The sequence below is a fragment of the Protopterus annectens genome, chromosome 4.part1, assembly GCF_019279795.1.
Source record: "Protopterus annectens isolate FY-2018-M chromosome 4.part1, PAN1.0, whole genome shotgun sequence".
NCBI classification, from domain to species: Eukaryota; Metazoa; Chordata; order Ceratodontiformes; family Protopteridae; genus Protopterus; species Protopterus annectens.
The window spans coordinates 650,315,431-650,333,040 of NC_056734.1; positions in this window are offsets into that span (position 1 = coordinate 650,315,431).

Consider the following 17,610-nt stretch of genomic DNA (forward strand, 5'->3'; position numbering starts at 1 on the left):
AGCAGCCAGAGTGTGAGCATGCAAGTATTTAGTCAGTCAGTTAGTTAGATAGTTTAAGTTTAATGTCCCTGCCATCCGTCCTGATGTATTTGTATACAATAAACTACTTAAAAGAACACCCAAGCCTTAACTTCTTCTTAATGCACATAAGAAGAGCAACAGTTGTCAAAAAACAATTACCAAAAAATGGAACTCAAAGTCTAAACCAACTGTACAAGAAGTATTGAGTATAGTTACAGAGATAAAACAACTAGAATTAGGATATTTAGAAAAAGGTAGGAGCAAATTACATAGGAAAAAATGGGAGTTGTGAGAACAATAAATGCAGAGAAGGAACAAGGTTTAAAAGAAGGGAGAATTTGAATGAGTGATTTAATGTTTGACTGACATTGGCTGGATCGATTATAAGTGATATATAATGTCTGCAACTACAATTATGTCAATATGGTTTGTAATGTATAATGTTTGCAACTAAAATTATGTGGATGTGGTTTGTTTTCATTTATAAAAATGTATGATTGCCTATGTCATACATGATAATTTAATAAAGATGTTTCTTGTTTATAAAAAAAGATCATATTGAACATAGTTCTGTAGAAGGAGGTTATTCACAGGGACTTGATAAACTCATAGCTTACACAAGCAGATACCACCTTCCCTGCCTACGCTATAATTTGTTTAGTGTTATATACTATTCATCAGTATCTGGAGATGGCAAAAGAGAATAAGATAATGCCTGTGGTCTGTTTTTCCATGAATAGAAAGGCACTGTTTGATTCCAGTGCCTTATGGAGACTTATACTGCAGTTATAGAAGTATGCTCTGTAATGGATCTATATTACTTCATCAAAGGTTTATTTCCATGAATACCTAAACATCAACCCCTTTACATCAAACATCCTTCCATCGAATGTTCACATCAGTGAACCATTTTCACAGGAAAGGAAATTACATATCCAACACAGTGATCATCACACTCACCACATTATTTTATACCCACCAAGGTGGGGGGCTGTGTCCCCCACACCCCCCACACCCCCCACTTATATATACCAAGTCCAAGATTGCATTATAGTGGGGAAAAGGGCAAATTTATAATGATGGCCAACTAACTCTCTTCCCTATAAAAAACACTCACTGATGTGAACAGTTGATGAATGGATGTTCAATGTTAAGGGGTCAATGATTAGGTATTCATGGAAATAAAACTTCAATGAAGTAATATAGACTCCTCTGTAATAAAAGGCACAGTACCTAATAGTGAACAGTTTGAGAGGGCTACCATCAAATCAGTATCTAGATATCTACTTTTGGCAACCCCAAAGGTCTGCCAGTTCTCCTGTGTGCAGCTACAGTCTGTACCACTTCTCCCTGTAAACTACAGGACATAGTTTTTTTTTCTGTGCTGATCATCCTGGCTTTCTTTATGGAAGAAGAGATTGTATCAACATTCTAGAAGTTTCAGGATGCATTGCCAGAACTCTGTCCAGAGGTTTTTCAGTTTAATGAGCAGAATTACATCAGACAATGCCCACACAATATGGCACCAAGAATCACATCATCAAATGATTGCTTCTAACATTTTACATATACCTTTGGTGCAACCAAAAACTGGTTTGGCATGATTTCCACAGGCACTTAACATGTCAGAGGCTTTGCATTGGTATTTGTAGGGTCTATATTAGAACACCAAACTTTCAAAATTTTGAGTGTTCTAATATCGAAACCTAGTAATCGAAAAATTAAAACATCGAACATACAGAACAGCAAATTTTTTCCTAGGGAAAAAAATTGCTGTTCCAAAACACATACACACAACACAAGTACACCAAACAAACAGCAATCCACACACATACACCTAAACTCTTAACCTAACCCTACACTAAACTATACATACACCACTAACTATTCACTTACCTTAACCCAAACCCTAACCCTATGGTCCATCACTATCACACAGTCACCTCACCCGCGCCCTAACCCTAACTCACCTACCCAGCCCTAATCCTCACGTTCACACAATTGCACACTTACCTGAACCCGACCCGTAATTTTGCACCACAACGCTGAAAATACTAAAGCAACAGAAATGGACAATCAAATCTTTTCCTAGGAAAACATTTGGTTTCTGTTTCTTCAATATTTTCAGCGTTCATTGAAAACGGGTCGATATTAGAACACTCGAAATTTTGAACATTCAGTGTTCTAATATAGATCCTGTTTGTATGTAGTCCTTGGTTGCTATACTGTCACACTGCATGAACTCTTAACTGTTACCTGACAGGGACACAATACAAATACAATGGGTAACTGGAGAGGATCTGTTCTGCCACAATGCTTAATAGAACCATTTCAGAGACAGAGGAAGTATAAGGGTGCATCACCTAAATGCTGTCCAAGGGTTGGAGGGTGTATGCCAAGACCCTAGTCCATCTGAACACCATTGCCCATCACTTTCACCTGTAATAAGTCTCACACTGTCACAATAAGGGTTTTACACTTGCACAATATTCTTGTATTTTTCAATAAAGCACATCCCCATCCTTGCACCTAACCAAACTCCTATACATACACTATCCGGTAAGTAATCTTTCACCATCCTTGTGCTGGATATATTCCAGTTTGTGCACTGTTTTCATCATGCCTGCCCATGCTTCCTGTGTGTTGTGTGTTATGTACCTGTCACACATTCTGGCACCATGTATTCACCCTTGACACAATATAACTTGATCTAAGTGTTAAATATATAGTCATTGTGGTTCAAGCACTATGTTAGGGTAGCAGTGCTGTTGGTTGCCTTCATGTATTCTGTTGTTTTTGGTTTACGGTTTAACATCTTTTGGCAGAAGTTGTGCTAATGGTTTCATGATCCTTACTATGAAGGCTGCTTTTCCTTCTTCACCTAGAAAACCAGAGGGTTCAGTCATGCAAATGTGATCAATTTTGAGCAATATAAAAATGTGTCATAGAATTTCTTGGGTTAGATATAAAATAATTTGCAATTTTACACTACATACAAGTTGCTGATGTTTTAGTTAAATAGTAAAATATTGTCCAAATATGACAATAGGCTAACTGAGAGCCATCAACTGACTATTACTTATAAATGTTTTTCTGACCAACTAGCATGCAGCATTATTGTCTAACTAGTAGTCTGTGTAGTACTATATTAGTTTTCTTTTATAGTCAATGTGATGTTGTCCTTAATAGTGCCTATATCATGTGAATAGAAAAAAAGACACATTCTGTAGACTACAAGCTTATGCAATCAACAAAAATGGCCACCCACTTCTGTATTCAACAAAATTAAGTGGAAATTTAAAGACATAATATAAAAAAGCTACTAACATGAATGAATAACACAAGGCATGCTATAGTATAGCTTCATTTTAATACCTGTTAATGCAACATTTAACCTCTCTCCTTTTAATGCCAATAGTTGCTTTAGATGCCCAGACGATTAATAGCCTAATAATGAACAGAATATTTACATCCCAAAACTTATGGACTATCTGTCTTATAAAGCATCCTTGGGAGCAAAGGTGATGATCTGGGCAGTTTTGAAAAAAACGAAAAAGGCACCAAGGGTACAAACAACAAACTAACTTCAAAACCCTCAACTACATGGCTGAACCAAAGAAACATCTCAACTCAGTAAACCAAACAATAAAAACATACTAGATAATAAAATAAATAAACAAACTCCAAAAATGAGGACAACGGCTATTAAAAATCCTGATAGTTTAATAACAAAACAGATTAAGCACTTTCATCATGCATATAACATAGACTTCTTTAGATGTAACAAGCACACAGTAACTTCACATTTAAATAGCCTGCCCCAATAAAATCACATGAGCTATAAAACCCATATCACATTGTCTTCATTTTTGGAGTTTGTTTAGTGTTTAGTTTTGGTTCATGACAAGAAAAATAGTTTTAAGTGCTTTCATTCTTTTTAATTCGAGAACATCATCAGAAAATTTACACATACTCTTAAGACCATTTAAGTAAGAAACCAAATATAACGTCAAATTCATTTCAACCAATGAGAAACTTAAAAAAAGTTAACACTCATTTTCTGAGCTTCTTAATTGGAAGTGAAATGTTAACCACTTTAAAAACCTTCAGAATCTAAAAAAAACAGCATAAAAAACTAATAAATATTTAAATACAGTATGCGGTTTTCCACTCTTTATCTGTTTCCTTCATCCTATGCACTTTCATCAAGTACTGACAAGCTCCAATAGTGAAATACAACAATCTACCTTCTTTATTCCCTGATCCTTTGTTTTTTTAGTCCCTTGATATTTTTTGTTAAACCCAAAAATATTACCAGTCAACTACACCAGATTAGGTTTGGGACTATATTTTCTTTATGTCTTTCTGGTATACTGGCCACAACTATTACAGTTGTCATTGCATTTAAAGTCACAATGCCTGACAGCATTTTAAGACATTATATTGAACGGAAAGCTCTTTGCTTTCATTACTTTGTTTGGCACTTTGCAACAAGCCCTAATGTGCATGACATGGCTGTTAATATCGCCTCCATTTCCTGAGATGAACATGAGGATTGAGGAAGGCAACATTTTATTAGAATGCAGAGAGGGTTCAGTGATTATGTTCTATTGCATGTTTAGATATATAGGTCTACTGGCCAGTAGCAGCTTTATTGTTAAATTTCAGTCAAGGACATTACCAGATGCTTCTAATGAAGCTAAATTCATTAGTTTCAGTATGATTGAATTTGTTAGTCTTTGGCGTCTTTCATCCCTGCATACCTCAGTTCAAAAGGAAAGTATATAGCAGTTGTAGAAATATTTGCTATTGCGTTATCTGGTGCAGGAATAATTATTTGTATACATTGCCCAAAGTGCTATGTTATTATTCTTAGACCTGGTTAAACACAAGATGGTACTTAACTGGGGACAGGACAGTGTCTAAGAAAATTTAGAAAATCCTGTTTTTATTCCAAAAATTATAGAAATACCAGATGGATCAGGTATGTGTGACCTTTCATTGCGTGCTAATTGTGTCTGCCATATGAATGATCACTATGAATGATCATTTGCCAAAAATAAACATTTCAGTAAAACTGCCATCATTGCCATATTTCCAAATGCATTTTTCTTAAATGTGTTTGCATTGCAGAATTAGCAGAAAAAAAAAAAGATTATGTTTAGTTTGGAAGCTGTCTTAATGACCCAAATAAAAATAACCATGTTATAATTTTTGCTAAAATAGTAATACCAACAGCTAGAAAATAAAACAAATACCATGTAGTCCTGTGGTCTGCAGTGCCATATCAAATCAGTATTTCTGATTTTTTTTCTACAAACAACCTTTTATTGTAGTCCGCCATTCCTATACAAAGGCTTGCTTGTCAAAAGCAGAAGATAAAAGTCCAAAACAGTCTTGTACAGTGATACATTATCAAAAGAAGATACATAGTTTTTTTATAGTAAGGGTACTATAATCTCTTGTAACTTTCTTTATGTTTTGAACTGATTAGTCTGAAAACAAGATGGCTGTAGTTAGACTCAAAATTATTCCAATGTCCAAGGCTGATATTTATTTTCCTTTTTGTTGTTTAACTAGTGGAAGGTATATAAACACTGTACTTCACAATACTATACAAGTACTGGTTCAAATATTATATATACTGAGCATGATAAATACTTATGAAAAAATAAGCACCATACAAGGTTCCAGAAGAAACCTAAAATATTCCAAATCAGTTCAGAGCAATTCAGACTTTGTGTATATCTGAATTTACTTAGGACAGCAGTTTTGTACTTACAATGTATTTTAGGCCTCTGGCCTAATTAGCTTTTCTGAGACATCACCACAAATATGGGAGCCACCTAACAGTTTAAATATCATTCAATACATCATGCTATAAATGTTCCATTTTAATAAAGCCATCGTTTACAGAAGCTAGTTGTGAAAGCTGTGTTTTCCAAATAAGCAAACAGATTCAATATAAGGGCTAGCCAGTAGTGTGAACATTTACTCTAAGTGATTTGGTGAGTGTGGTAGTGACATACTGACTCCATGCAGACAATAGGAAAAAGGGGATCAATCGACAGATAAATGCCTGTGTGTGCATGTATGTGTTCTTTGTAAATGCACAAATTATGAGTTGTCTGCACATGAGTCATTGAGAGAAGCTTCTTGAGTCCTGACTTAGCACAACTATGTAATTGGAGAGTGTTGAAACTGTCTCCTACGGGAAACTTCATAAAGCCTGTTCCAGCGGTAAAATGAAGTGAAGGGATGGGAGAAAGCAGACGTTACCACTATGCTGGAAGCAGGGTAAAACTCATATAAAACTTTTGCTCTGTCAGGACATCATAAAGTTCTCTCAATGTTTTGTGAGTCTGTGAAAATAATGCCATATGTTCGTATTTATATATATATATATATATATATATATATATATATATATATATATATATATGTGTGTGTGTGTGTATATATAATATGAGTGCATGACTTAAAGACATTTTATTTAACCATAAGCAATGTCGGCTTCTACTGCCCCCATTACTTTGAGGGTCACATTCTCCTTGATCACCTCTGTGAGGTGGCTTGCTGTCATTGCAAAATGTGACATAAATTAGCCCCAGAAAATTTCTCACCTGTATTTTAGTTACAGGGATAGACTATTTTCTTACACTTTCTATCATTCTTTTTGGAGTTTTACAGTTCCTCTTCATATGACATACCTAAGGAATTTAACATTTATATTGCTAACTTGGTATTTGTGTTGGATGCACTCATATTCAGTTATCTTTGCTTTAAGGAGTATAGTACAGAATGCACCTCTTCCAGCTGCAAGATTCATTCCTTGGACTAGATAATAACGTTATATAGATAAATTACAACATAGCTGGTGTGGAGTAGTGCTGTAGGACTGTTTCCTTCATTTATCTTTAGATGGTGCCTGGAGCAACATATAGCACTAAATAAAGAACTGTATACTGGATACATTCCTGTGGTGTTGTGAATTATGCATTTTCCTTAACTTTATTTGTTAGAGGAATTTTCAAGCAATCTTTTATCAAGTCTAATACAGATAGGAATATTGCCTCAACATTTCTACTAACATCAGCTCTAGGAATAGGCTAGATGTTCATAGGTTCATGGGTTCATAGGTTCATAGGTTTGAACTAGGCTAACAGCCCTGGAGCCTATATAAGCCTAGTCCAAGAAAATTCCCTAGCATCATGACGCCCAAAGTTAGTTCTCAGTGCCACTGTGAAGCAAGGCCACTAAAGTGATCCCAGGGGTGAACTTCCTATTGCCCACCCACTCATCAAGATTTCTCTTAAAGAGGGCCAGTGAAGTGCTCTGCTTGACGTGAATATGAAGTTTGTTCCAGAGTATGGGAAATCTGTGGATTAAGATCCTGTCCCTCCAGCATGTTCTGTTTATTTTGGTAATGAGGATAAGGTCCCTGGAGCATGTGTCATGGTGGGATTGGGATTTCTTTAGGTGTAGCAAGTCTAGCAGCTCCGGGTTGAACATGGCTTTGTAGGTCAAGCAGAGATCGGCTCTAAGTAGGCGATAAGAGACAGAGTATAGCTGGAGTTTTTTGAGTCTGTCTATATAGTGCATGTGTCTAAGGCCTAAGATCCTCTTAGTGAGGAATTTATGTGGCCTTTTCAGTTACTGTAGGTGTCTATTGAGGTACATACCAAATGGGGTGTTGTATTCTATATGTTCAAATTTGAAGTGATGACTGGTTTCTTAAAATCTTTGCAGAACCCAACTATTCCATTATGTTTTTAACCTAAGACTGTGGAGTTTTTCCATTTACTTTTGGACCGCTCCTTACCCTTACATGAAGCATTTGTCTTATCTCTTCTTGGACTACCTTATTTTGTGACTCTAAATTAATCCTCTCTCTTTGAGTAATCTCGGTATGTTGTTGAATCAAAAGTGTTCTCCTAGGCAGTTCTGAATATATTTCCTTCTTCAATAACAGAAATTATTTGATTTAATTTCTGTGACTTGTGAAATATATTACCTAACAGACCTATAGGAATAATGCTCATTTTCTTTCTTTATCCAATTCAGTAGTCAGTGCTGAGAAACTAACTAGTAAAGTCTGTACTTCCACTGTTTGAGAACTTTGATATGATATATCAATTTTCTTATACTTTTCACTGTCTGCCTAACTTCAGAGTTTACCTTGTTTATTTTCTCAATGAAGATGAACAAAGTTAGTCCGCCACAGAGAAATAAAACTATTTAATGCTAAAATAAATACCAGAACCCACTCTAAAACATAAAGTCTGTGAGATGAGTGCTTTCGGCAAATATCTTCATCAGATCGAATCAAAAATTATTTGACTGGACAGATTTAAATAGATGCTTGGTCAATCAAGTCTTCCTCATCAATTTCTGCCCTTTTAGTAAGGGTTTTAATTGAACATTCCATTCAATCCTGGCAGTTTATCTGCTTGCAGAACTGCGATCCAACAAGTTTCAATTATCTCTGTAAAATTACACAAATCTCCCATACTTGCATCATCAGTCAGTACCTCCAACACCCTAAAGTTAAAAGTATGGCCAGGATAATTCATTTTTAATTTTTAACCTAATGTCAGATGTTGCAGAACTCTCTCTTTAAAGGGTTGATTGGTCTTTCCAATATAAAAACCTATACATACTTCATAGCTGGCAACATATTTTAAATTCCTTCTATTTTTAAAGCAGAAACTTGTGGTATCTTCCACTATACACTGAATATCTTCATCTGCTGTTAAAATCTTCCAGTTATTCCTTATTATATCACAACCTTACCATACGTTGTTACTATACGTGACCACATATCTCATTCCTTTTGATGTTCTTTTGTTCTTTGTGAGTCTACTTCAATAGGAATGAGATGCATGCTCACGTATAGTAACGATGTATGGCAAGTTTGTGATATAAGAATAAAAGGAATTTAAAACAACTATTATGCCAAGACTGAACTACCAGGAAGATGAATTTGATTACTGAGAGGAAGGGTACTTTCCTTGCAGTAAACATAAAGCATGCAAATTCATAAATCCTAAAAAAAGCTTTCAACATTCCATTACCAAGAAGGAATATAAACTTATAACTTATGCCAACTGCAACACTAAAAATGTTATGTATGTTCCAGCTGTAAAGTATGTATTGGTTTTTATACTGAAAAGACCAATCAAACCTTTAAAGAGAGAGTTCTGTGACATCTGACAGTAGGTTAAAATGAAGACTAATGCCCTGTTGCAACAAATTATAAATTATCCTGGCCATACTTTAAACTTTATGGTGCTGTTGGTATTGACTGCCGATACAAGAATGAGTGATCTGTATAATTTCACAGAGATAGCAGAGACTCGTTGGATCGCAGATCTTCAGGCAGATAAACTACCAGGATTGAATGGAGTGTTCCCTTTAAGACCCTTACTAAAAGGGTCTGCGACATCTAAGTGACATTAGGTTAAAAATTAAGAATTAATTATTCTGGCTATACTTTCAACTTTATTGTGTTTCAACTTTTATTGTGACTGAAGATGCAAGAATGGGCGATTTGTGTAATTTGACAGAAACAGCAAAGACTTGTTAGATCACAGATCTACAGGTAGATAAACTACCATGATTGAATGGAATGTTCCCTTTAAGACCCTTGCTAAAAGGGTTGAAATTGAGGAGGAAGACTTAATTGGCCAAGCTTCTGTTTAAATCTGTCCAGTCAAATAGTTTTTGATATGATCTGATGAAGGCATTTGCTGAAAGTGCTCATCTCAAAGACTTTATGTTTTAGAGTATGTTCTAGCCTTGGTGGACTAGCTTTGCTCACCTTCATTGCTACATTTTACTTTACTAAGCTGCCTTTAACTGTCTGTGGTGCATATTACTTGTATTTGTCTATTTTCTCAGTTATTTCAAATGAACTCTGCTTTTTAGCAAAATATGTGATTTTTAATGAGGTGACAAAAAGCAACACATGGTCTCCAACTTCAAATTTCCTAGTCCTTACATTTGTATTATGCAGGACTTGTGTCACTTGAGCTCTTTCCATGTGTTCCCATACTTTGAACATTACCATTTTTAATCTGCCTTTTAAGCTGGTACAGTGTTGTAAGTATTTGAAATGGGCTTTTCACTTCTTCCCAAGTTTTTTTTTTTTTTTTTAAATGGGATCTAGTAGTCCATGAGGGTGTCTGCCATATTAGACGTCCAAAGGACCGAGCAATGTCAGGGCTCATGACATTTCACTAATGAAACAAATGAGGTAAGGTATAACTGGTCCCAGTTTTGTTATTTTCTTCAATAACTTTTTTAGCATGGAATTTAGTGATCAGTTAAAATACTGCACCAATCCATCTGTCTTGAGACACTATACTGAAATGCTTAGTGGCATTAATTTAAAAGACAATGCCACAGATCGTACTTTATTCTGGATATAGAGGATGTCCCCTGATCAGTGACCACCTCCTTAGGTATCTCTGCCATAATGAAATAACAAGATTAGGTCCGTTGCTATAACCTTAGCATTAGTTTTATGTAGTGGAATAACTTTAAGGTATGCAATTGCATAGTCCAAAATTATCATTATATACTGAATCCATTCCAATACATTTAACTGCAAAAAATGCTATAATAAGAGTTGGAATCAAGGATTTTAAAGTCTTGATACGAGGCTGTCTTCATTCCTGTATAGAAATACTCAATTTCTTTCATTAAACCTGACCATTAAAACCTCACAAGCTCCTTTCATCATGGTTATTTAGTCTAGATGTCCTTGTAGAATGTAGAAATGTGCTTACATCATAAATATATTTTTAAGGCTTGGGCACCAACAGTTGGCACTCTGCTTCTTCACTATCCATATTTAATCTGTAAAAAAATACTCTCCAGGACTTAATAAACTCTGTGTAAGCACTGTGTAGAGCCTACATGGAATGTATCCATGTACAAGGTCACGGTTTCCCCTCAGCAGCATGCCATGCATATTAATGATGGCGTAATTCTGATGGAGACCATAGGAACATGGATACTGAATCAGTGTAGGGAGATGTGTAGAAGCTACCCATGGTTGTGGATGCCTGGTTAGATGTTATGTACAGATTGCAGCTCCCTGTAATGCACCCCGCCACTGTTGAAATGCTGTGAATTGTGATAAATGTGCAATATATAAGTTATATGGTTTTATTTTTATTTTTTATTATTTCTCTGCATGTATGAGTGGTGCTGCACGAAGCAGAGCAGTACCAAACCGTGCTTACATATAGACAACTGACACCTGCTCCACATGTAAAAATAGAAACTGGATGTAATCAATTATCATGATTAATTATTTTATTTTTCCTTTGTATTTTTTTTTTTTTGTAATTGTTGTTTGTGCGGTGTGGCGTGGAGTACCGCACAGCCAAGCACGACCTATACATATATAGCCGACACCTGCCAGACATCCAGAAATAGAAAACGGATGTGATTATTTATTTATTTATAGGTTTGTTTACGTGTGTTTGCACAGCATGTGCTCTGCAATGCTAACAGGTAGCTTAGTTGTATATGTGAAGGTATACTAGTTTTCATAATATCCAAGTGGCTAAATGGATAGAGTTATGGCCTTATGTGTAGTAGGTCATGGGGTCGAGTCCACAGTAGGCAGCACGTTTGTAATTTAATGCACAATTTTTGTTTAATTTAATAATAAAATTGTGAAATATGGCACTGCTGCACTCTACTTAGCTTTGCTCAACCATGCTATGTACTGCATAAGCATGCTAATGACTACCAATGTTTGTGTGGTGCTAAGTTTCACTAAAACTACAGTTGTGTGAGTTTTTGCACTGCTCAGCTCTGCTTAGCTGGTTTGCATGCTGCTAAGTGATGCAGAGCTTTTTTGAATGTTATTAAATGATGTGTAAGGGGGCAGCTGAGGTGGTGCAGTGGTTAGCATTGCCACCTCACAGCAAGAGGTTCTCCGGTTCAATCCTCAGCCGGGGTTCCTTCTGTGTGGAGTCTGCATGTCCTCCCTGTGGTTGCATGGGTTTCTTCCGGGTGCTCCGGTTTACTCCCACATCCCAAAGGTATGCTGTAGGTGGATTGGTTACTCTAACTTGGCCCTAGGCATGAGTGTGTGCATGTGTGTGCCTTCCATGGAAAATTGGGCGGCGGGCTGGGAACTCGACACCATAAAACTCCACTGCCAATCCTGAGCAGACAGGTGATCTGCTGTGGCGACCCCTAACAGGGAAAAAGATGAAAGAAGAAGAAGAAGAAGAAGAAGTTCGATAATGTGTAAAGGTGAGAAAACAGCCTATATTAAGTGCAATAGGCAGGAACTGTGCATCATTCATTGGTGTTCATTTGACTGTTAATATGGCAAGAGGTGCTGGTGAAGTGGGATGCTTTCAGATGCAGAAGTGGGGTATTCAAGAGTCCAGGGTCATGCTTGGGCACCTGGTAAAAAAGCATGAACCTAGACTGCTGCAGGGTGATTTCCAGCCATTATGACAACCTGAAGAGGAGAAAAAGGGGAATCTTGGACACCTGCGTCCAAGAAGCTAGAGCAGGGAGTGCTCCACAAATATGTAAGTCATTTTTCCTCTGTTTCACCAATATGCAAGCTGAATGTCTGCAAAAGTGGTATGCATAATGGTGTGTTTTTCTCCTAACAGTTGCAGCTGAGAGGGCAGGCAATGTCAAGTTCCATTTCAGGCACCTGACCAGGATGCACAGCGAGTGTGGTAAGTATGGATGCTAACTATAGTGCAATAAGCAAGAAAGAGTAAAGCATTTACTGCAATAACATATACACAAGATAAACTGCAGTGCAATAAATGGGCACGTGCAACAGTAGTGCAATAATTAGGCAATTAGAGCTGTAGTGCAATAAATGAACAATAACAACTGCAGCGCAATAAACAATAAACAATACCAATAACAGTAAGCAAAATGGTGTACAGCAGGATTGTGTTGTTATAACCATTGCAGCAGAGCTGTATGGATTGATTGTCTATGGTAAAGTTGCTGCAGTCAAGTGTAACACTGTAATAGCTATAGAATGCAAAACTAATGGCCTGTAAGCTGTATTGCTTAACTCATAGTACTGTCCAATGCTGTCTCCAGGCTAATATCCATCACATAACGCTCTCTGTTTCTCCAACTTCAGGTAGTAAAGTTATATGGGTGAGGTAGCCCACTCCATGGTGAGATATTGTCTATGGACTTCACAGATATTTCAAAGCAATATCAATAAAAAGTTTTCACCAGCATTGTTGATTCTAAAATAAAGCTCTATTAATATATGCAATATGGTTGTATTCCATGCATGTGTGTTCTACAGTCACTGCAGACAATTATAACACTGTAATAGTTCTAGAGTGCAAGAAGAATGTCCTGTAACTTGTATTGCGCAGCTCATAGTAAGGTTCCAGGTTATCTGTATGCCAGTATCAGTCACTCAGTAGTCAGCAGTGACTCAGTAGCTCAACCTGTTAATTGCCTTATATACAGTACATTTTTCCACCCACAGTTCTGGGGTCAAATTTAGTGGTGTGTAGCACTAAATGTTCAGTATCAGTCATGTAATGCTCACATTTTCTCTCTCCCCAGGAACAAAAGGTATATGAGTGAGGTAGCCCATATTATGACCAGATATTGTGTTTAGATTTCATAGAAGTTTAAAATCAATAGCATGAAAGTGTTCACCAGCATTGCTGATTCATAAATATATCTGGGTACTTTTCCATTAACGGGGCAGAAGGCAAAATGAGCAGTTGATGTCAAATGACTGTTGTGCATGTTTCTCTGCTTTTAATGTTGTGTTCCTTTTGACAGTAGTATTCATCTTGTCACATGTCAGAACTGTTTCTTTTTGGGTTCTGTGCTGGTAATAATTTTGGATTAGTAGTTACACAACTACTGATTTCTCTTTGCAAATTAGTGAAAGTGGGAAGAAAGCTGTTAAGGTGACAGCACAGAAAATGTGCATTTTCTGTGAACTCACTGCTGACTTTTTTTCTCCTGGGTTTAATTTTCTCTTCCTTCTGACACTCTTACCGATTTTCTCACATGCCAGTACTGCATATGTAAATGCTTTGTCGTGCTTTGATTTCTGCCTTTCCTGTTACACTCCTAAGTACGTCTAATCACAAGTCACTGCAGCTTACATCGTGTTTTTTTACTGGTTCCACTTTTCATTTTCTTGTGGGACTCTTATTGATATTGTTCCACTTTTACCAAGCTGACTGGCTCCTTCATAAATAGAGTATAAATCACACACATGATATTGTGAGAAAAAAAGAAGTGCTTCTATTTTGCATCTTTGAATGATTTGTAACGGTCAGTGTTTTGACATTCGTAAGCATGTGAGGCATATCTGTTAAGCTGCACCCACTGAAAATGGGGAGAAAAGCCTTTGAGAAACAGCAACATGTGCTGAAAATGTGAACTGCAAAGGGGGACAAACAGCTTTCAAAAATAGGGACACTGGGTAAAGAAGTGAACATGTAATTAAGCTGAAATGCAGACAAACTTTAAGCTGCACATTTCATGGCAACATTTAGGCTTGCCGACATCTGCTGCCCCATTAATGGAAAAGTACCTAAATCTGTTAATTTGCAGTATGGCTGCATTCCTTGCATGTCTGTACTAAGTTACTGCAGTCGATTATTACATTATTTGCAGATTCCACTGCAGTCACAGCTATTGGATTCTATCCCTATAACTCCCAACTAAGCCATGACAGCTGTCTAGTTTAGGAACTGCACACATTCATGCCTCTCAAGTGTTACAATTTCTCATAATGTAATTAAAACTGCCTAATCCATCTGTCACAGGATTACCAGAGAAAGACTACCTGTAATGCAGGGCATTATCAAATCCACTAACAGAACATCTTGGTAGTTATATACGTCCACATTATGTGAAACTGTTCTCTGTAGTTGTGTATCTGCATTTGTCATTGCTTGGCCCATACTGATCCACGCTAACAGCTTAAGAGGTATGCACCTGCTACATCAGCTATAGAATAATTGTAGTCACTGTACCAAAACTGATGAAACACACCTGTAGAATATTTATTATCTGTGTTTTCAGGGATATAATTGGCAGTGTCACTAATGGAATGTTTTTCTCTCTCTCCCCACCCCTTATCTTCATTTATTTATTATTGTTATTATTTATTATGATATAATATTAACATATGTTGTTAAACTAGCTACATGTTTGCAAAATGTGATGTAGTATTGTTATCTGTTATTATTCACTCTTAACATACTTTCTTAAACTAAGTATTTTTTTACTTCTTACTGGCATGCTTTTACCATACTGACTGTTATGTTATTTACTGTTGTGTTACGCATACTATACATTAATATGTATTTATATGAATTAAAGTGATGTTCCAGTATGTTAATATTAACAATGGTTTGGTTATTACTAACCCTAACCTATTATTATACCTCTATCACCACAGCAGGTCAAGGTAGGCTGGTTCCAGCTGATTCCCCTACCTTGCCTCTACCAGCCATGGCAACGGGTCCCAGCACATCTGGAATCCAGACCGGTGGTACTCCATCTGCTGCTCCTGTACTACTTGCAGCATTGGGACATACTGTCCCATGGGACGGGGTCCAGACACCCTTTGGGAGTGGTGAAGTACTGGGTGTTGTCACCCGGAATGAGCTGCTGGTCTTGGTGCACAGGATAGTCTACTGTGGTTTTAACTGTCACCTGCACTACTGTGGTTTTAACTGCCACCTGCACCAGATTGAAGGCATGCTGGCTGACTTGGTGGGGTAGCCTCACCCTGGTGCCCAGTCTCCAACAATACCACTCTCAGGCAGTGAAGGAGCAGTGCTGACAGTCCAATGGCTGGGGATGTGAGTCATGCTGCTACTGTCTGGAGGCACATGGGACTTGGATTCCACAACACCTTCCTTCTCCAAGGTTTTCACACCCCTCATGTGCCACATACCACCCCTGTCTGCTGTTTTGTCTGTCTTGTCTGTCTAAAATTGCATCCTTACTTATCCAACTTACCTCCCCCACATGTACCTACATCCTTTCCCCAACATGCCACTCATACCTTAAAAAAATGGGCATCTGTCCCAAAAAAAATATCACCCCATACATAGCTGGACACAAGTAATTTTGGTCCAATTGGCCTGACAATGCAGTCATGTTGTCCTCAGCCCTCTCTCTGTGGGTGAGAGTCCAAATCCATGTACATATCTGTCAAAGAGCACAGTTCCAGCTGTACAAGAAATGGATATATATGGTTCTTTCCTACACTTTTCCTGCACATCATTATCTGCCTTCCACTATATTTTTCCTCCTGTTTGCACCTCATTTCACCACTTTCCTATCTCCCCATTTTTCTTTTCTTTATATTTTTTAGCAGGATGCTGCATGGCACACCATGTCACATAGCTTTGCTAAGCTCAGCTAAATAGATGTATATTGATTATATGTGTCCTTAAAATTCTATTACACATTTACAAAACAAGCACCTGTCCCAAGTTTCGAACCTGAGACTATCGCTGCTGTAATCCAGTGCATTAACCTGCCACACCACTCAACTCTTGCTTAAAACAGGTGCTTTAAAAAACATAGTAATTGCCAGTTACAGACATTAAGCACGCTTCAGAGTAGCCGCTGTGCGAACTTGAATAAAACTTAATGGAAAATATGGGAGTGTTCCTGAGAATCTGGTGCAATAATACACCACTACAAAGTCAAAGACATAATAATGGATGTAAGTGAGGCTTTTGATAGCAGGTACATGTGCCCTTTTGCCAGCAACATGTAGAAAGACACCTACTAAGGCATTAATGGAAAAAATACATGTGCAAATGGGACCCTGGTGTAGAAATACATACATATAAAGCCTTGCACATAGTGATGGATATAGAACATGATTGTCACAGCCTGTAGGCGTGAACATATGTCTTGCAAATACACCTGCTGCAGCAGTGACTCAGTAGCTCAGTCTGTTAAATGCCTCATAAACAGTGCATTTTTGCCACACACAGTCCTTGGTTCAAATCCAGTGGTGTGTAGTACTGAATTTTCAGTATTGTGAAGCCAGCAATTAATAACAGAGTCATGCACTCTTTATCCACCCAATGCATATCAAAGGAATTGACTACTTTTAAATGATGGAAGTCACAGGCCTGCAGGTAGGAACACACTTCATGTATCCCTACAGCAAATGTATTTGTGTTTAAATTGTCACTTCATGCAGTAATATGCATTCACAGAGAATGTCAACTCAGGTACTGCAAATCAGGGACACTAATATCACAGTAAACCACACAATCCTTTCAGAGTCACAGTGCTGATTACACAGCTGAACAATGAACATACACATTTGAAGTCCCTGCATGTAACAAGGACTGCCCTCATACACATTATCCAGGCGTTGCCCATAGGGGACACACCACAGTACACCAAAGTGTTAGGTGTATGATAATACTGCACTAGCTGTCATGGCACACATGGGAATACCTGACTATTGCTACTATCTCAGTTGTATCCACACACTTTGTTTGCACACTGTGGAGTATGACGTGTGAGCAAGCAGTGGTTAGTGCCAGCCATTTTGGCCTTGTT